This window comes from Ranitomeya variabilis, chromosome 2 (genome assembly GCF_051348905.1).
Source record: "Ranitomeya variabilis isolate aRanVar5 chromosome 2, aRanVar5.hap1, whole genome shotgun sequence".
NCBI lineage: Eukaryota > Metazoa > Chordata > Amphibia > Anura > Dendrobatidae > Ranitomeya > Ranitomeya variabilis.
In genome coordinates, this window is record NC_135233.1 from 607,252,326 (window position 1) to 607,275,225 (window position 22,900).

Here is a 22,900-nt window from a genome sequence, read left to right on the forward strand (position 1 = left end):
TTGGTCCTTTGCCAATCGTTGTGGTTTTGATTTAGAGCCTTTGGAGACTCTTATTCCTCTGAAGGGGATTGACTCCACCCCATTGGCTAATAATAAACCACAATACTGGACACAAGTAACCATGCGTATCAATCTGGATCACCAGGAGATTATTCGTTTCCTGGTGCTGTATAATTTACATGACGATTTGGTACTGGGATTGCCATGGTTGCAGTCTCACAATCCAGTCTTGGACTGGAGAGCAATGTCTGTGTTGAGCTGGGGATGTAAGGGTATTCATGGGGACTTACCTTTGGTTTCTATTTCGTCGTCCATTCCCTCTGAAGTCCCTGAGTTCCTCTCTGATTATCAAGACGTCTTTGACGAACCCAAGCTTGGGTCGTTACCTCCGCACCGTGAGTGCGATTGTGCCATAGATTTGATACCGGGTTGCAAATATCCAAAGGGTCGTTTGTTTAATCTGTCTGTGCCGGAACATGCTGCTATGCGGGAATATATAAAGGAGTCTTTGGAAAAGGGACATATTCGTCCATCTTCTTCTCCCTTGGGAGCTGGGTTTTTCTTTGTCTCAAAAAAGGACGGCTCTTTGAGACCATGTATTGATTATCGGCTTCTGAATAAGATCACTGTTAAGTACCAATACCCATTGCCATTGCTTACTGATTTGTTTGCTCGTATAGAGGGTGCTAAGTGGTTCTCTAAAATTGATCTTCGTGGGGCGTATAATTTGGTGCGGATCAGGCAGGGGGATGAGTGGAAGACCGCATTTAATACGCCCGAGGGCCACTTTGAGTATTTGGTCATGCCTTTTGGTCTTTCTAATGCCCCTTCAGTTTTCCAGTCTTTTATGCATGATATTTTCCGCGATTTTCTGGATAAATTTATGATAATATATCTGGATGATATTCTGATTTTTTCTGATGACTGGGACTCTCATGTCCAGCAGGTCAGGAGAGTTTTTCAGGTTCTGCGGTCTAATTCTTTATGTGTGAAGGGGTCTAAGTGCGTTTTTGGGGTCCAGAAAATTTCCTTTTTGGGGTATATTTTTTCTCCCTCTTCCATTGAGATGGATCCCGTCAAGGTGCAAGCTATTTGTGACTGGACTCAGCCCTCCTCTCTTAAGGGTCTTCAGAGATTTTTGGGCTTTGCCAACTTTTACCGCCGATTTATTGCTGGTTTTTCGGATGTCGTTAAACCACTGACTGATTTGACCAGACATGGCGCTGATGTTGCTAATTGGTCCCCTCATGCTGTAGAGGCCTTTCAGGAGCTTAAGCACCGTTTTGCCTCTGCCCCTGTGTTACGTCAGCCTGATGTGAATCTGCCTTTTCAGGTTGAGGTTGACGCTTCGGAGATCGGAGCTGGGGCAGTGTTGTCGCAGAAAGGTTCCGACTGCTCCGTCATTAGGCCTTGTGCCTTCTTTTCTCGCAAATTTTCGCCCGCAGAGCGGAATTATGATGTTGGGAATAGGGAGCTTTTGGCCATGAAGTGGGCGTTTGAGGAGTGGCGCCATTGGCTAGAGGGGGCTAAGCATCAGGTGGTGGTATTGACTGACCACAAAAATTTGATTTATCTTGAGACTGCCAGGCGCCTGAATCCTAGACAGGCGCGCTGGTCTTTATTTTTTTCTCGCTTTAATTTTGTGGTGTCATACCTACCGGGTTCTAAGAATGTTAAGGCAGATGCCCTTTCTAGGAGTTTTGACCCGGACTCTCCTGGTAATGCTGAACCCACAGGTATCCTTAGGGAGGGAGTAATTTTGTCGGCCGTTTCTCCTGATCTGCGGCGGTCCTTGCAAGAGTTTCAGGCGGATAGACCGGATCGTTGTCCGCCTGATAGACTGTTTGTTCCGGATGATTGGACCAGTAGAGTCATCTCTGAGGTACATTCTTCTGCATTGGCAGGTCATCCCGGAATTTTTGGTACCAGGGATTTGGTGGCAAGATCCTTCTGGTGGCCTTCCCTGTCACGAGATGTGCGAGTCTTTGTGCAGTCATGTGACATTTGTGCTCGGGCCAAGTCTTGTAGTTCTCGGGCTAGCGGACTGCTGTTGCCCTTGCCTATTCCTAAGAGGCCTTGGACACACATCTCGATGGATTTTATTTCAGATCTGCCTGTTTCCCAGAAGATGTCTGTCATTTGGGTGGTCTGTGACCGTTTCTCTAAAATGGTCCATTTGGTTCCTCTGCCCAAGTTGCCTTCTTCTTCTGAGTTGGTTCCTCTGTTTTTTCAGAATGTTGTCCGATTGCACGGTATTCCTGAGAATATTGTTTCTGACAGAGGTACCCAATTTGTGTCTAGATTTTGGCGGGCATTCTGTGCTAGGATGGGCATAGATTTGTCTTTTTCATCTGCTTTTCACCCTCAGACTAATGGCCAGACCGAGCGGACTAATCAGACCCTGGAGACATATCTGAGGTGTTTTGTCTCTGCTGACCAGGATGATTGGGTTGCTTTTTTGCCATTGGCAGAGTTCGCCCTCAATAATCGGGCCAGCTCTTCCACCTTGGTGTCCCCGTTTTTCTGTAATTCGGGGTTTCACCCTCGATTTTCCTCCGGTCAGGTGGAATCCTCGGATTGTCCTGGAGTGGATGCGGTGGTGGAGAGATTGCATCACATCTGGGGGCAGGTTATGGACAATTTGAAGTTGTCCCAGGAGAAGACTCAGCGTTTTGCCAACCGTCATCGTCGTGTTGGTTCTCGGCTTTGTGTTGGAGATTTGGTGTGGTTGTCTTCTCGTTTTGTCCCTATGAGGGTCTCTTCTCCTAAGTTTAAACCTCGGTTCATCGGCCCTTATAGAATATTGGAGATTCTTAATCCTGTTTCTTTCCGTTTGGACCTCCCTGCGTCCTTTTCCATTCATAACGTTTTTCATCGGTCGTTATTGCGCAGGTATGAGGTACCTGTTGTACCTTCAGTTGAGCCTCCTGCTCCGGTGTTGGTTGAGGGTGAGTTGGAGTACGTTGTGGAGAAAATTTTGGACTCTCGTGTTTCCAGACGGAGACTCCAGTATCTGGTCAACTGGAAGGGTTACGGCCAGGAGGATAATTCTTGGGTCAATGCATCTGATGTTCATGCTTCTGATCTTGTTCGTGCCTTCCATAGGGCTCATCCTGGTCGCCCTGGTGGATCTGGTGAGGGTTCGGTGCCCCCTCCTTGAGGGGGGGGTACTGTTGTGAATTTGGATTCTGGGCTCCCCCGGTGGCCGCTTGTGGAATTGGACTTGTCATCCTCTTTCCTGTTTCACCTGTTTCCATCAGTAGTGGGTGTCGCTATTTAAGCTCATTTCTCTGGTGGTTTCTTGCCGGTCAACAATGTTATCTGATGCCTCTCAGTGCTTGTTCCTGCTTCTGACAACTACTAGATAAGTTGGACTTTTGTCCATGTTTCGTTTTGCCTATTTGTTCCAGTTCACAGCTGAAGTTTTGTTACTGTGTCTGGAAAGCTCTCGTTGATCAGGGATTGCTACTCTGGTGTTATGAGTTAATGCCAGAGTTTAAGGTAATCTCTGGATGGTGTTTTGTTAGTGTTTTTCTGCTGACCATGAAAGTATACTATCTGTCTTCTGCTATCTAGTAAGCGGACCTCAAATTTGCTAAGACTATTTTCCTGCTGCGTTTGTTGTTTCATCTGAACTCACCGTCATTATATGTGGGGGGCTACTGTCTTCTTTGGAATATTTCTCTAGAGGTGAGCCAGGTCTTGTATTTTCCTCTGCTAGCTATTTAGGTCTTAGGCCAGAGCTGGGCATCTAGCAATAAATAGGAAATGCTACCTGGCTATTTCTAGTTGCGCGGCAGGCTTAGTTCATGGTCAGTATAGTTGCATCTTCCGAGAGCTTGTCCCTCTATAGGCTTGCTATGATCTCTGCCTGCAGAGATCATGACAGTGGATCCTGTGTTATGTACTGTATATAGAGGTGTTATCAGTCAGTGTACAGGAGGAGTTGATCTGTGACATCAAATATTGTGAATGGTGGATTCTGTGTTATCTACTGTATATAGAGGTGCTATCAGTCAGTGTACAGGAGGAGGTGAGCTGTGACATCACATATTGTGAATGGTGGATCCTGTGTTATCTACTGTATATAGAGGTATTATTAGTCATTGCACAGGAGGAGGAGGTGAGCTGTGATATCAACTATTGTGAATGGTAGATCTTGTGTTATCTACTGTATATAGAGGTATTATTAGTCATTGCACAGGAGGTGGAGGTGAGCTGTGACATCACCTATTGTGAATGGTGGATCCTGTGTTATTTATTGTATATAAAGGTGTTATCAGTCATTGTACAGAAGGAGGAGGTGAGCTGCGACATCACCTATTGTGAATGGTAAATCCTGTGTTATCTACTGTATATAGAGGTATTATCAGTCAGTGTACAGGAGGAGGTGAGCTGTGACATCACATATTGTGAACGGTGGATCCTGTTTTATCTACTGTATATAGAGGTGTTATCAGTCATTGTACAGGAGGAGGAGATGAGCTGTAATATCACCTATTGTCAACGGTGGATCCTGTGTTATATAATGTATATAGAGTTATTATTAGTCATTGTACAGAAGGAGGAGGTGAGCTGTGACATCACCTATTGTGAATGGTGGATCCTGTGTTATCTACTGTATATAGAGGTATTATCTGTCATTGTACAGGAGGAGGAGGTGAGCTGTGACATCACCTATTGTGAATGGTAAATCCTGTGTTAATTACTGTATATAGAAGTGTGATCAGTCAGTATACAGGACGAGGTGAACTGTGACATCACATATTGTGAATGGTGGATCCTGTGTTATGTACTGTATATAGAGGTGTTATCAGTCATTGTACAGGAGGAGGTGAGCTGTGACATCACCTATTGTAAATGGTGGATTCTGTGTTATCTACTGTATATAGAGATGTCATCAGTCATTGTACAGGAGGAGGTGAGCTGTGACATCACCTATTGTGAATGGTGGATCCTGTGTTATCTACTGTATATAGAGGTGTTATCAGTCAGTGTACAGGAGGAGGTGAGCTGTGACATCACTTATTGTGAATGGTGGATCCTGTGTTATCTACTGTATATAGAGGTGTTATCAGTCAGTGTACAGGAGGAGTTGAGCTGTGACATCACCTATTGTGAATGGTGGATCCTGTGTTATCTACGGTATATAGAGGTGTTATCAGTCAGTGTACAGGAGGAGGTGAGCTGTGACATCACCTATTGTGCATGGTGGATCCTGAATTATCTACTGTATATAGATGTGTTATCAGTCAGTGTACAGGAGGAGTTGAGCTGTGACATCACCTATTGTGAATGGTGGATCCTGTGTTAACTAATGTATATAGAGGTGTTATCAGTCATTGTACAGGAGGAGGAGGTGAGCTGTGACATCACCTATTGTGAATGGTGGACCCTGTGTTATCTACTGTATATAGAGGTATTATTAGTCATTGTACAGAAGGAGGAGGTGAGCTGTGACATCACCTATTGTAAATGGTGGATCCTGTGTTATCTGCTGTATAGAGATCTTATCAGTCATTGTACAGGAGGAGGTGAGCTGTGACATCACCTATTGTGAATGGTGGATCCTGTGTTATCTACTGTATATAGAGGTGTTATCTTTCATTGTACATGAGGAAGAGGTGAGCTGTGACATCACCTATTGTGAATGGTGGATCCTGTGTTATGTACTGTATATAGAGGTGTTATCAGTCAGTGTACAGGAGGAGTTGATCTGTGACATCAAATATTGTGAATGGTGGATTCTGTGTTATCTACTGTATATAGAGGTGCTATCAGTCAGTGTACAGGAGGAGGTGAGCTGTGACATCACATATTGTGAATGGTGGATCCTGTGTTATCTACTGTATATAGAGGTATTATTAGTCATTGCACAGGAGGAGGAGGTGAGCTGTGATATCAACTATTGTGAATGGTAGATCTTGTGTTATCTACTGTATATAGAGGTATTATTAGTCATTGCACAGGAGGTGGAGGTGAGCTGTGACATCACCTATTGTGAATGGTGGATCCTGTGTTATTTATTGTATATAAAGGTGTTATCAGTCATTGTACAGGAGGAGGAGGTGAGCTGCGACATCACCTATTGTGAATGGTAAATCCTGTGTTATCTACTGTATATAGAGGTATTATCAGTCAGTGTACAGGAGGAGGTGAGCTGTGACATCACATATTGTGAACGGTGGATCCTGTTTTATCTACTGTACATAGAGGTGTTATCAGTCATTGTACAGGAGGAGGAGATGAGCTGTAATATCACCTATTGTCAACGGTGGATCCTGTGTTATATAATGTATATAGAGTTATTATTAGTCATTGTACAGAAGGAGGAGGTGAGCTGTGACATCACCTATTGTGAATGGTGGATCCTGTGTTATCTACTGTATATAGAGGTATTATCAGTCATTGTACAGGAGGAGGAGGTGAGCTGTGACATCACCTATTGTGAATGGTAAATCCTGTGTTAATTACTGTATATAGAAGTGTGATCAGTCAGTATACAGGAGGAGGTGAACTGTGACATCACATATTGTGAATGGTGGATCCTGTGTTATGTACTGTATATAGAGGTGTTATCAGTCATTGTACAGGAGGAGGTGAGCTGTGACATCGCCTATTGTAAATGGTGGATTCTGTGTTATCTACTGTATATAGAGATGTCATCAGTCATTGTACAGGAGGAGGTGAGCTGTGACATCACCTATTGTGAATGGTGGATCCTGTGTTATCTACTGTATATAGAGGTGTTATCAGTCAGTGTACAGGAGGAGGTGAGCTGTGACATCACTTATTGTGAATGGTGGATCCTGTGTTATCTACTGTATATAGAGGTGTTATCAGTCAGTGTACAGGAGGAGTTGAGCTGTGACATCACCTATTGTGAATGGTGGATCCTGTGTTATCTAAGGTATATAGAGGTGTTATCAGTCAGTGTACAGGAGGAGGTGAGCTGTGACATCACCTATTGTGAATGGTGGATCCTGAATTATCTACTGTATATAGATGTGTTATCAGTCAGTGTACAGGAGGAGTTGAGCTGTGACATCACCTATTGTGAATGGTGTATCCTGTGTTAACAACTGTATATAGAGGTGTTATCAGTCATTTCACAGGAGGAGGAGGTGAGCTGTGACATCACCTATTGTGAATGGTGGACCCTGTGTTATTTATTGTATATAGAGGTATTATCAGTCATTGTACAGGAGGAGGTGAGCTGTGACATCACATATTGTGAATGGTGGATCCTGTGTTATCTACTGTATATAGAGGTGTTATCAGTCATTGTACAGGAGGAGGAGGTGAGCTGTGAAATCACCTATTGTGAATGGTGGGTCCTGTGTTATCTACTGTATATAGAGGTGTTATCAGTCATTGTACAGGAGGAGGAGGTGAGCTGTGACATCACATATTGTGAATGGTGGATCTTGTGTTATCTACTGTATATAGAGGTATTATCATTGTACAGAAGGAGGAGGTGAGCTGTGACATCACCTATTGTGAATGGTGGGTCCTGTGTTATCTACTGTATATAGAGGTGTTATCAGTCATTGTACAGGAGGAGGAGGTGAGCTGTGAAATCACCTATTGTGAATGGTGGGTCCTGTGTTATCTACTGTATATAGAGGTGTTATCAGTCATTGTACAGGAGGAGGAGGTGAGCTGTGACATCACATATTGTGAATGGTGGATCTTGTGTTATCTACTGTATATAGAGGTATTATCATTGTACAGAAGGAGGAGGTGAGCTGTGACATCACCTATTGTGAATGGTGGGTCCTGTGTTATCTACTGTATATAGAGGTGTTATCAGTCATTGTACAGGAGGAGGAGGTGAGCTGTGACATCACCTATTGTGAATGGTAAATCCTGTGTTATCTACTGTATATAAAAGTGTTATCAGTCAGTGTACAGGAGGAGGTGAGCTGTGACATCACATATTGTGAATGATATTATGAATGGTGGATCCTGTATTATCTACTGTATATAGAGGTGTTATCAGTCATTGCACAGGAGGAGGAGGTGAGCTGTGACATCACCTATTGTGAATGGTGGATCCTGTGTTATTTATTGTATATAAAGGTGTTATCAGTCATTGTACAGGAGTAGAAGGTGAGCTGTGACAACACCTATTGTAAATGGTGGATTCTTTGTTATCTACTGTATATAGCGATGTTATCAGTCATTGTACAGGAGGAGGAGGTGAGCTGTGACATCACCTATTGTGAATGGTAGATCCTGTGTTATTTATTGTATATAGAGGTGCTATCAGTCAGTGTACAGGATGAGGTGAGCTGTGCCATCACATATTGTGAATGGTGGATCCTGTGTTATCTACTGTATATAGAGGTGTTATCAGTCATTGTACAGGAGGAAGAGGTGAGCTGTGACATCACCTATTGTGAATGGTGGATCCTGTGTTATCTACTGTATATAGAGGTGTTATCTTTCATTGTACAGGAGGAAGAGGTGAGCTGTGACATCACCTATTGTGAATGGTGGATCCAGTGTTATCTACTGTATATAGAGGTTTTATCAGTCATTGTACAGGAGGAGGAGGTGAGCTGTGACATCACCTATTGTGAATGGTGGATCCTGTGTTATGTACTGTATATAGAGGTATTATCAGTCAGTGTACAGGAGGAGGTGAGCTGTGACATTACATATTGTGAATGGTGGATCCTGTTTTATCTACTGTATATAGAGGTGTTATCAGTCATTGTACAGGAGGAGGAGATGAGCTGTAATATCACCTATTGTCAACGGTGGATCCTGTGTTATCTACTGTATATAGTGGTATTATTAGTCATTGTACAGAAGGAGGAGGTGAGCTGTGACATCACCTATTGTGAATGGTGGATCCTGTGTTATCTACTGTATATAGAGGTATTATCAGTTATTGTACAGGAGGAGGAGGTGAGCTGTGACATCACCTATTGTGAATGGTAAATCCTGTGTTAATTACTGTATATAGAAGTGTGATCAGTCAGTATACAGGAGGAGGTGAACTGTGACATCACATATTGTGAATGGTGGATCCTGTGTTATCTACTGTATATAGAGGTGTTATCAGTCAGTGTACAGGAGGAGTTGAGCTGTGACATCACCTATTGTGAATGGTGGATCCTGTGTTATCTACGGTATATAGAGGTGTTATCAGTCAGTGTACAGGAGGAGGTGAGCTGTGACATCACCTATTGTGCATGGTGGATCCTGTGTTATCTACTGTATATAAAGGTGTTATCAGTCATTGTACAGGATGAGGAGGTGAGCTGTGACATCACCTATTGTGAATGGTGGATCCTGTGTTATTTATTGTATATAGAGGTGTTATCAGTCATTGTACAGGAGGAGGTGAGCTGTGACATCAACTATTGTAAATGGTGGATTCTGTCTTATCTACAGTATATAGAGGGGTTATCAGTCATTGTACAGGAGGAGGAGGTGAGCTGTGACATCCCCTATTGTGAATGGTGAATCCTGTGTTATCTGCTGTATAGAGATCTTATCAGTCATTGTACAGGAGGAGGTGAGCTGTGACATCACCTATTGTGAATGGTGGATCCTGTGTTATCTACTGTATATAGAGGTGTTATCAGTCATTGTACAGGAGGAGGTGAGCTGTGACATCACCTATTGTGAATGGTGGATCCTGTGTTATCAACTGTATATAGAGGTGTTATCAGTCATTGTACAGGAGGAGGAGGTGAGCTGTGACATCACCTATTGTGAATGGTGGATCCTGTGTTATCTACTGTATATAAAGGTGTTATCTTTCATTGTACAGGAGGAAGAGGTGAGCTATGACATCACCTATTGTGAATGGTGGATCCTGTGTTATGTACTGTATATAGAGGTGTTATCAGTCAGTGTACAGGAGGAGTTGATCTGTGACATCAAATATTGTGAATGGTGGATTCTGTGTTATCTACTGTATATAGAGGTGTTATCAGTCAGTGTACAGGAGGAGGTGAGCTGTGACATCACATATTGTGAATGGTGGATACTGTGTTATCTACTGTATATAGAGGTGTTATCAGTCATTGTAGAGGAGGAGGAGGTGAGCTGTGATATCACCTATTGAGAATGGTGGATCCTGTGTTATCTACTGTATATAGAGGTGTTATCAGTCATTGTACAGGAGGAGGTGAGCTGTGACATCACCTATTGTAAATGGTGGATTCTGTGTTATCTACTGTATATAGAGATGTTATCAGTCATTGTACAGGAGGAGGTGAGCTGTGACATCACCTATTGTGAATGGTGGATCCTGTGTTATCTACTGTATATAGAGGTATTGTCAGTCACTGTACAGGAGGAGGAGGTGAGCTGTGACATCACCTATTGTGAATGGTAAATCCTGTGTTATCTACTGTATATAGAGGCATTATCAGTCAGTGTACAGGAGGAGGTGAGCTGTGACATCACATATTGTGAATGGTGGATCCTGTTTTATCTACTGTATATAGAGGTGTTATCAGTCATTGTACAGGAGGAGGAGATGAGCTGTAATATCACCTATTGTCATCGGTGGATCCTGTGTTATCTACTGTATATAGAGGTATTATTAGTCATTGTACAGAAGGAGGAGGTGAGCTGTGACATCACCTATTGTGAATGGTGGATCCTGTGTTATCTACTGTATATAGAGGTATTATCAGTCATTGTACAGGAGGAGGAGGTGAGCTGTGACATCACATATTGTGAATGGTGGATTCTGTGTTATCTACTGTATATAGAGATGTCATCAGTCATTGTACAGGAGGAGGTGAGCTGTGACATCACCTATTGTGAATGGTGGATCCTGTGTTATCTACTGTATATAGAGGTGTTATCAGTCAGTGTACAGGAGGAGGTGAGCTGTGACATCACTTATTGTGAATGGTGGATCCTGTGTTATCTACTGTATATAGAGGTGTTATCTTATCAGTCAGTGTACAGGAGGAGTTGTGCTGTGACATCACCTATTGTGAATGGTGGATCCAGTGTTATCTACGGTATATAGAGGTGTTATCAGTCAGTGTACAGGAGGAGGTGAGCTGTGACATCACCTATTGTGAATGGTGGATCCTGAATTATCTACTGTATATAGATGTGTTATCAGTCAGTGTACAGGAGGAGTTGAGCTGTGACATCACCTATTGTGAATGGTGGATCCTGTGTTATTAATTGTATATAGAGGTATTATCAGTCATTGTACAGGAGGAGGTGAGCTGTGACATCACATATTGTGAATGGTGGATCCTGTGTTATCTACTGTATATAGAGGTGTTATCAGTCATTTCACAGGAGGAGGAGGTGAGCTGTGACATCACCTATTGTGAATGGTGGACCCTGTGTTATTAATTGTATATAGAGGTATTATCAGTCATTGTACAGGAGGAGGTGAGCTGTGACATCACATATTGTGAATGGTGGATCCTGTGTTATCTACTGTATATAGAGGTGTTATCAGTCATTGTACAGGAGGAGGAGGTGAGCTGTGATATTACCTATTGTGAATGGTGGATCCTGTGTTATCTACTGTATATAGAGGTATTATTAGTCATTGTACAGAAGGAGGAGGTGAGCTGTGACATCACCTATTGTGAATGGTGGGTCCTGTGTTATCTACTGTATATAGAGGTGTTATCAGTCATTGTACAGGTGGAGGAGGTGAGCTGTGACATCACCTATTGTGAATGGTAAATCCTGTGTTATCTACTGTATATAAAAGTGTTATCAGTCAGTGTACAGGAGGAAGTGAGCTGTGACATCACATATTGTGAATGATATTATGAATGGTGGATCCTGTGTTATCTACTGTATATAAAGGTGTTATCAGTCATTGTACAGGAGGAGGAGGTGAGCTGTGACATCACCTATTGTGAATGGTGGATCCTGTATTATCTACTGTATATAGAGATGTTATCAGTCATTGTACAGGAGGAGGAGGTGAGCTGTGACATCACCTATTGTGAATGGTAAATACTGTGTTATCTACTGTATATAAAAGTGTTATCAGTCAGTGTACAGGAGGAGGTGAGCTGTGACATCACATATTGTGAATGATATTATGAATGGTGGATCCTGTGTTATCTACTGTATATAAAGGTGTTATCAGTCATTGTACAGGAGGAGGAGGTGAGCTGTGACATCACCTATTCTGAATGGTGGATCCTGTATTATCTACTGTATATAGAGATGTTATCAGTCATTGTACAGGATGAGGAGGTGAGCTGTGACATCACCTATTGTGAATGGTGGATCCTGTGTTATTTATTGTATATAGAGGTGCAATCAGTCAGTGTACAGGATGAGGTGAGCTGTGCCATCACATATTGTGAATGGTGGATCCTGTGTTATCTACTGTATATAGAGGTGTTATCAGTCATTGCACAGGAGGAGGAGGTGAGCTGTGACATAACCTATTTAGAATGGTGGATCCTGTTATTTATTGTATATAGAGGTTTTATCAGTCATTGTACAGGAGGAGGTGAGCTGTGACATCACCTATTGTAAATGGTGGATCCTGTGTTATCTGCTGTATAGAGATCTTATCAGTCATTGTACAGGAGGAGGTGAGCTGTGACATCACCTATTGTGAATGGTGGATCCTGTGTTATCTACTGTATATAGAGGTGTTATCTTTCATTGTACATGAGGAAGAGGTGAGCTGTGACATCACCTATTGTGAATGGTGGATCCTGTGTTATGTACTGTATATAGAGGTGTTATCAGTCAGTGTACAGGAGGAGTTGATCTGTGACATCAAATATTGTGAATGGTGGATTCTGTGTTATCTACTGTATATAGAGGTGCTATCAGTCAGTGTACAGGAGGAGGTGAGCTGTGACATCACATATTGTGAATGGTGGATCCTGTGTTATCTACTGTATATAGAGGTATTATTAGTCATTGCACAGGAGGAGGAGGTGAGCTGTGATATCAACTATTGTGAATGGTAGATCTTGTGTTATCTACTGTATATAGAGGTATTATTAGTCATTGCACAGGAGGTGGAGGTGAGCTGTGACATCACCTATTGTGAATGGTGGATCCTGTGTAAATGTATATAAAGGTGTTATCAGTCATTGTACAGGAGGAGGAGGTGAGCTGCGACATCACCTATTGTGAATGGTAAATCCTGTGTTATCTACTGTATATAGAGGTATTATCAGTCAGTGTACAGGAGGAGGTGAGCTGTGACATCACATATTGTGAACGGTGGATCCTGTTTTATCTACTGTATATAGAGGTGTTATCAGTCATTGTACAGGAGGAGGAGATGAGCTGTAATATCACCTATTGTCAACGGTGGATCCTGTGTTATATAATGTATATAGAGTTATTATTAGTCATTGTACAGAAGGAGGAGGTGAGCTGTGACATCACCTATTGTGAATGGTGGATCCTGTGTTATCTACTGTATATAGAGGTATTATCAGTCATTGTACAGGAGGAGGAGGTGAGCTGTGACATCACATATTGTGAATGGTGGATCCTGTGTTATGTACTGTATATAGAGGTGTTATCAGTCATTGTACAGGAGGAGGTGAGCTGTGACATCACCTATTGTAAATGGTGGATTCTGTGTTATCTACTGTATATAGAGATGTCATCAGTCATTGTACAGGAGGAGGTGAGCTGTGACATCACCTATTGTGAATGGTGGATCCTGTGTTATCTACTGTATATAGCGGTGTTATCAGTCAGTGTACAGGAGGAGGTGAGCTGTGACATCACATATTGTGAATGGTGGATCCTGTGTTATCTACTGTATATAGAGGTATTATTAGTCATTGCACAGGAGGAGGAGGTGAGCTGTGATATCAACTATTGTGAATGGTAGATCTTGTGTTATCTACTGTATATAGAGGTATTATTAGTCATTGCACAGGAGGTGGAGGTGAGCTGTGACATCACCTATTGTGAATGGTGGATCCTGTGTAAATGTATATAAAGGTGTTATCAGTCATTGTACAGGAGGAGGAGGTGAGCTGCGACATCACCTATTGTGAATGGTAAATCCTGTGTTATCTACTGTATATAGAGGTATTATCAGTCAGTGTACAGGAGGAGGTGAGCTGTGACATCACATATTGTGAACGGTGGATCCTGTTTTATCTACTGTATATAGAGGTGTTATCAGTCATTGTACAGGAGGAGGAGATGAGCTGTAATATCACCTATTGTCAACGGTGGATCCTGTGTTATATAATGTATATAGAGTTATTATTAGTCATTGTACAGAAGGAGGAGGTGAGCTGTGACATCACCTATTGTGAATGGTGGATCCTGTGTTATCTACTGTATATAGAGGTATTATCAGTCATTGTACAGGAGGAGGAGGTGAGCTGTGACATCACCTATTGTGAATGGTGGACCCTGTGTTATTTATTGTATATAGAGGTATTATGAGTCATTGTACAGGAGGAGGTGAGCTGTGACATCACATATTGTGAATGGTGGATCCTGTGTTACCTACTGTATATAGAGGTGTTATCAGTCATTGTACAGGAGGAGGTGAGCTGTGACATCACCTATTGTAAATGGTGGATTCTGTGTTATCTACTGTATATAGAGATGTCATCAGTCATTGTACAGGAGGAGGTGATCTGTGACATCACCTATTGTGAATGGTGGATCCTGTGTTATCTACTGTATATAGAGGTGTTATCAGTCAGTGTACAGGAGGAGGTGAGCTGTGACATCACTTATTGTGAATGGTGGATCCTGTGTTATCTACTGTATATAGAGGTGTTATCAGTCAGTGTACAGGAGGAGTTGAGCTGTGACATCACCTATTGTGAATGGTGGATCCTGTGTTATCTAAGGTATATAGAGGTGTTATCAGACAGTGTACAGGAGGAGGTGAGCTGTGACATCACCTATTGTGAATGGTGGATCCTGAATTATCTACTGTATATAGATGTGTTATCAGTCAGTGTACAGGAGGAGTTGAGCTGTGACATCACCTATTGTGAATGGTGTATCCTGTGTTAACTACTGTATATAGAGGTGTTATCAGTCATTTCACAGGAGGAGGAGGTGAGCTGTGACATCACCTATTGTGAATGGTGGACCCTGTGTTATTTATTGTATATAGAGGTATTATCAGTCATTGTACAGGAGGAGGTGAGCTGTGACATCACATATTGTGAATGGTGGATCCTGTGTTATCTACTGTATATAGAGGTGTTATCAGTCATTGTACAGGAGGAGGAGGTGAGCTGTGACATCACCTATTGTGAATGGTGGATCCTGTGTTATTTATTGTATATAAAGGTGTTATCAGTCATTGTACAGGAGTAGGAGGTGAGCTGTGACATCACCTATTGTAAATGGTGGATTCTTTGTTATCTACTGTATATAGCGATGTTATCAGTCATTGTACAGGAGGAGGAGGTGAGCTGTGACATCACCTATTGTGAATGGTAGATCCTGTGTTATTTATTGTATATAGAGGTGCTATCAGTCAGTGTACAGGATGAGGTGAGCTGTGCCATCACATATTGTGAATGGTGGATCCTGTGTTATCTACTGTATATAGAGGTGTTATCAGTCATTGTACAGGAGGAAGAGGTGAGCTGTGACATCACCTATTGTGAATGGTGGATCCAGTGTTATCTACTGTATATAGAGGTTTTATCAGTCATTGTACAGGAGGAGGAGGTGAGCTGTGACATCACCTATTGTGAATGGTGGATCCTGTGTTATGTACTGTATATAGAGATGTTATCAGTCATTGTACAGGAGGAGGGGAGCTGTGACATCACCTATTGTGAATGGTGGATCCTGTGTTATCTACTGTATATAGAGGTGTTATCAGTCAGTGTACAGGAGGAGTTGATCTGTGACATCAAATATTGTGAATGTTGGATTCTGTGTTATCTACTGTATATAGAGATGTTATCAGTCATTGTACAGGAGGAGGGGAGCTGTGACATCACCTATTGTAAATGGTGGATTCTGTGTTATCTACTGTATATAGAGATGTTATCAGTCATTGTACAGGAGGAGGTGAGCTGTGACATCACCTATTGTGAATGGTGGATCCTGTGTTATCTACTGTATATAGAGGTATTGTCAGTCACTGTACAGGAGGAGGAGGTGAGCTGTGACATCACCTATTGTGAATGGTAAATCCTGTGTTATCTACTGTATATAGAGGCATTATCAGTCAGTGTACAGGAGGAGGTGAGCTGTGACATCACATATTGTGAATGGTGGATCCTGTTTTATCTACTGTATATAGAGGTGTTATCAGTCATTGTACAGGAGGAGGAGATGAGCTGTAATATCACCTATTGTCATCGGTGGATCCTGTGTTATCTACTGTATATAGAGGTATTATTAGTCATTGTACAGAAGGAGGAGGTGAGCTGTGACATCACCTATTGTGAATGGTGGATCCTGTGTTATCTACTGTATATAGAGGTATTATCAGTCATTGTACAGGAGGAGGAGGTGAGCTGTGACATCACATATTGTGAATGGTGGATTCTGTGTTATCTACTGTATATAGAGATGTCATCAGTCATTGTACAGGAGGAGGTGAGCTGTGACATCACCTATTGTGAATGGTGGATCCTGTGTTATCTACTGTATATAGAGGTGTTATCAGTCAGTGTACAGGAGGAGGTGAGCTGTGACATCACTTATTGTGAATGGTGGATCCTGTGTTATCTACTGTATATAGAGGTGTTATCTTATCAGTCAGTGTACAGGAGGAGTTGTGCTGTGACATCACCTATTGTGAATGGTGGATCCAGTGTTATCTACGGTATATAGAGGTGTTATCAGTCAGTGTACAGGAGGAGGTGAGCTGTGACATCACCTATTGTGAATGGTGGATCCTGAATTATCTACTGTATATAGATGTGTTATCAGTCAGTGTACAGGAGGAGTTGAGCTGTGACATCACCTATTGTGAATGGTGGATCCTGTGTTATTAATTGTATATAGAGGTATTATCAGTCATTGTACAGGAGGAGGTGAGCTGTGACATCACATATTGTGAATGGTGGATCCTGTGTTATCTACTGTATATAGAGGTGTTATCAGTCATTTCACAGGAGGAGGAGGTGAGCTGTGACATCACCTATTGTGAATGGTGGACCCTGTGTTATTAATTGTATATAGAGGTATTATCAGTCATTGTACAGGAGGAGGTGAGCTGTGACATCACATATTGTGAATGGTGGATCCTGTGTTATCTACTGTATATAGAGGTGTTATCAGTCATTGTACAGGAGGAGGAGGTGAGCTGTGATATTACCTATTGTGAATGGTGGATCCTGTGTTATCTACTGTATATAGAGGTATTATTAGTCATTGTACAGAAGGAGGAGGTGAGCTGTGACATCACCTATTGTGAATGGTGGGTCCTGTGTTATCTACTGTATATAGAGGTGTTATCAGTCATTGTACAGGTGGAGGAGGTGAGCTGTGACATCACCTATTGTGAATGGTAAATCCTGTGTTATCTACTGTATATAAAAGTGTTATCAGTCAGTGTACAGGAGGAAGTGAGCTGTGACATCACATATTGTGAATGATATTATGAATGGTGGATCCTGTGTTATCTACTGTATATAAAGGTTGTCATGATCTCTGCAGGCAGAGATCATAGCAAGCCTATAGAGGGACAAGCTCTCGGAAGATGGAACTATACTGACCATGAACTAAGCCTGCCGCGCAACTAGAAATAGCCAGGTAGCATTTCCAATTTATCGCTAGATGCCCAGCTCTGGCCTAAGACCTAAATAGCTAGCAGAGGGAAATATAAGACCTGGCTCACCTCTAGAGAAATATTCCAAAGAAGACAGTAGCCCCCCACATATAATGACGGTGAGTTCAGATGAAACAACAAACGCAGCAGGAAAATAGTCTTAGCAAATTTGAGGTCCGCTTACTAGATAGCAGAAGACAGATAGTATACTTTCATGGTCAGCAGAAAAACACTAACAAAACACCATCCAGAGATTACCTTAAACTCTGGCATTAACTCATAACGCCAGAGTAGCAATCCCTGATCAACGAGAGCTTTCCAGACACAGTAACAAAACTTCAGCTGTGAACTGGAACAAATAGGCAAAACAAAACATGGACAAAAGTCCAACTTATCTAGTAGTAGTCTAGAAGCAGGAACAAGCACTGAGAGGCATCAGATAACATTGTTGACCGGCAAGAAACCACCAGAGAAATGAGCTTAAATAGCGACACCCACTACTGATGGAACCAGGTGAAACAGGAAAGAGGATGACAAGTCCAATTCCACAAGCGGCCACCGGGGGAGCCCAGAATCCAAATTCACAACAAAAGGTGTTATCAGTCATTGTACAGGAGGAGGAGGTGAGCTGTGACATCACCTATTGTGAATGGTGGATCCTGTATTATCTACTGTATATAGAGATGTTATCAGTCATTGTACAGGAGGAGGAGGTGAGCTGTGACATCACCTATTGTGAATGGTAAATACTGTGTTATCTACTGTATATAAAAGTGTTATCAGTCAGTGTACAGGAGGAGGTGAGCTGTGACATCACATATTGTGAATGATATTATGAATGGTGGATCCTGTGTTATCTACTGTATATAAAGGTGTTATCAGTCATTGTACAGGAGGAGGAGGTGAGCTGTGACATCACCTATTGTGAATGGTGGACCCTGTGTTATTTATTGTATATAGAGGTATTATGAGTCATTGTACAGGAGGAGGTGAGCTGTGACATCACATATTGTGAATGGTGGATCCTGTGTTACCTACTGTATATAGAGGTGTTATCAGTCATTGTACAGGAGGAGGTGAGCTGTGACATCACCTATTGTAAATGGTGGATTCTGTGTTATCTACTGTATATAGAGATGTCATCAGTCATTGTACAGGAGGAGGTGATCTGTGACATCACCTATTGTGAATGGTGGATCCTGTGTTATCTACTGTATATAGAGGTGTTATCAGTCAGTGTACAGGAGGAGGTGAGCTGTGACATCACTTATTGTGAATGGTGGATCCTGTGTTATCTACTGTATATAGAGGTGTTATCAGTCAGTGTACAGGAGGAGTTGAGCTGTGACATCACCTATTGTGAATGGTGGATCCTGTGTTATCTAAGGTATATAGAGGTGTTATCAGACAGTGTACAGGAGGAGGTGAGCTGTGACATCACCTATTGTGAATGGTGGATCCTGAATTATCTACTGTATATAGATGTGTTATCAGTCAGTGTACAGGAGGAGTTGAGCTGTGACATCACCTATTGTGAATGGTGTATCCTGTGTTAACTACTGTATATAGAGGTGTTATCAGTCATTTCACAGGAGGAGGAGGTGAGCTGTGACATCACCTATTGTGAATGGTGGACCCTGTGTTATTTATTGTATATAGAGGTATTATCAGTCATTGTACAGGAGGAGGTGAGCTGTGACATCACATATTGTGAATGGTGGATCCTGTGTTATCTACTGTATATAGAGGTGTTATCAGTCATTGTACAGGAGGAGGAGGTGAGCTGTGACATCACCTATTGTGAATGGTGGATCCTGTGTTATTTATTGTATATAAAGGTGTTATCAGTCATTGTACAGGAGTAGGAGGTGAGCTGTGACATCACCTATTGTAAATGGTGGATTCTTTGTTATCTACTGTATATAGCGATGTTATCAGTCATTGTACAGGAGGAGGAGGTGAGCTGTGACATCACCTATTGTGAATGGTAGATCCTGTGTTATTTATTGTATATAGAGGTGCTATCAGTCAGTGTACAGGATGAGGTGAGCTGTGCCATCACATATTGTGAATGGTGGATCCTGTGTTATCTACTGTATATAGAGGTGTTATCAGTCATTGTACAGGAGGAAGAGGTGAGCTGTGACATCACCTATTGTGAATGGTGGATCCAGTGTTATCTACTGTATATAGAGGTTTTATCAGTCATTGTACAGGAGGAGGAGGTGAGCTGTGACATCACCTATTGTGAATGGTGGATCCTGTGTTATGTACTGTATATAGAGATGTTATCAGTCATTGTACAGGAGGAGGGGAGCTGTGACATCACCTATTGTGAATGGTGGATCCTGTGTTATCTACTGTATATAGAGGTGTTATCAGTCAGTGTACAGGAGGAGTTGATCTGTGACATCAAATATTGTGAATGTTGGATTCTGTGTTATCTACTGTATATAGAGATGTTATCAGTCATTGTACAGGAGGAGGGGAGCTGTGACATCACCTATTGTAAATGGTGGATTCTGTGTTATCTACTGTATATAGAGATGTTATCAGTCATTGTACAGGAGGAGGTGAGCTGTGACATCACCTATTGTGAATGGTGGATCCTGTGTTATCTACTGTATATAGAGGTATTGTCAGTCACTGTACAGGAGGAGGAGGTGAGCTGTGACATCACCTATTGTGAATGGTAAATCCTGTGTTATCTACTGTATATAGAGGCATTATCAGTCAGTGTACAGGAGGAGGTGAGCTGTGACATCACATATTGTGAATGGTGGATCCTGTTTTATCTACTGTATATAGAGGTGTTATCAGTCATTGTACAGGAGGAGGAGATGAGCTGTAATATCACCTATTGTCATCGGTGGATCCTGTGTTATCTACTGTATATAGAGGTATTATTAGTCATTGTACAGAAGGAGGAGGTGAGCTGTGACATCACCTATTGTGAATGGTGGATCCTGTGTTATCTACTGTATATAGAGGTATTATCAGTCATTGTACAGGAGGAGGAGGTGAGCTGTGACATCACATATTGTGAATGGTGGATTCTGTGTTATCTACTGTATATAGAGATGTCATCAGTCATTGTACAGGAGGAGGTGAGCTGTGACATCACCTATTGTGAATGGTGGATCCTGTGTTATCTACTGTATATAGAGGTGTTATCAGTCAGTGTACAGGAGGAGGTGAGCTGTGACATCACTTATTGTGAATGGTGGATCCTGTGTTATCTACTGTATATAGAGGTGTTATCTTATCAGTCAGTGTACAGGAGGAGTTGTGCTGTGACATCACCTATTGTGAATGGTGGATCCAGTGTTATCTACGGTATATAGAGGTGTTATCAGTCAGTGTACAGGAGGAGGTGAGCTGTGACATCACCTATTGTGAATGGTGGATCCTGAATTATCTACTGTATATAGATGTGTTATCAGTCAGTGTACAGGAGGAGTTGAGCTGTGACATCACCTATTGTGAATGGTGGATCCTGTGTTATTAATTGTATATAGAGGTATTATCAGTCATTGTACAGGAGGAGGTGAGCTGTGACATCACATATTGTGAATGGTGGATCCTGTGTTATCTACTGTATATAGAGGTGTTATCAGTCATTTCACAGGAGGAGGAGGTGAGCTGTGACATCACCTATTGTGAATGGTGGACCCTGTGTTATTAATTGTATATAGAGGTATTATCAGTCATTGTACAGGAGGAGGTGAGCTGTGACATCACATATTGTGAATGGTGGATCCTGTGTTATCTACTGTATATAGAGGTGTTATCAGTCATTGTACAGGAGGAGGAGGTGAGCTGTGATATTACCTATTGTGAATGGTGGATCCTGTGTTATCTACTGTATATAGAGGTATTATTAGTCATTGTACAGAAGGAGGAGGTGAGCTGTGACATCACCTATTGTGAATGGTGGGTCCTGTGTTATCTACTGTATATAGAGGTGTTATCAGTCATTGTACAGGTGGAGGAGGTGAGCTGTGACATCACCTATTGTGAATGGTAAATCCTGTGTTATCTACTGTATATAAAAGTGTTATCAGTCAGTGTACAGGAGGAAGTGAGCTGTGACATCACATATTGTGAATGATATTATGAATGGTGGATCCTGTGTTATCTACTGTATATAAAGGTTGTCATGATCTCTGCAGGCAGAGATCATAGCAAGCCTATAGAGGGACAAGCTCTCGGAAGATGGAACTATACTGACCATGAACTAAGCCTGCCGCGCAACTAGAAATAGCCAGGTAGCATTTCCAATTTATCGCTAGATGCCCAGCTCTGGCCTAAGACCTAAATAGCTAGCAGAGGGAAATATAAGACCTGGCTCACCTCTAGAGAAATATTCCAAAGAAGACAGTAGCCCCCCACATATAATGACGGTGAGTTCAGATGAAACAACAAACGCAGCAGGAAAATAGTCTTAGCAAATTTGAGGTCCGCTTACTAGATAGCAGAAGACAGATAGTATACTTTCATGGTCAGCAGAAAAACACTAACAAAACACCATCCAGAGATTACCTTAAACTCTGGCATTAACTCATAACGCCAGAGTAGCAATCCCTGATCAACGAGAGCTTTCCAGACACAGTAACAAAACTTCAGCTGTGAACTGGAACAAATAGGCAAAACAAAACATGGACAAAAGTCCAACTTATCTAGTAGTAGTCTAGAAGCAGGAACAAGCACTGAGAGGCATCAGATAACATTGTTGACCGGCAAGAAACCACCAGAGAAATGAGCTTAAATAGCGACACCCACTACTGATGGAACCAGGTGAAACAGGAAAGAGGATGACAAGTCCAATTCCACAAGCGGCCACCGGGGGAGCCCAGAATCCAAATTCACAACAAAAGGTGTTATCAGTCATTGTACAGGAGGAGGAGGTGAGCTGTGACATCACCTATTGTGAATGGTGGATCCTGTATTATCTACTGTATATAGAGATGTTATCAGTCATTGTACAGGAGGAGGAGGTGAGCTGTGACATCACCTATTGTGAATGGTAAATACTGTGTTATCTACTGTATATAAAAGTGTTATCAGTCAGTGTACAGGAGGAGGTGAGCTGTGACATCACATATTGTGAATGATATTATGAATGGTGGATCCTGTGTTATCTACTGTATATAAAGGTGTTATCAGTCATTGTACAGGAGGAGGAGG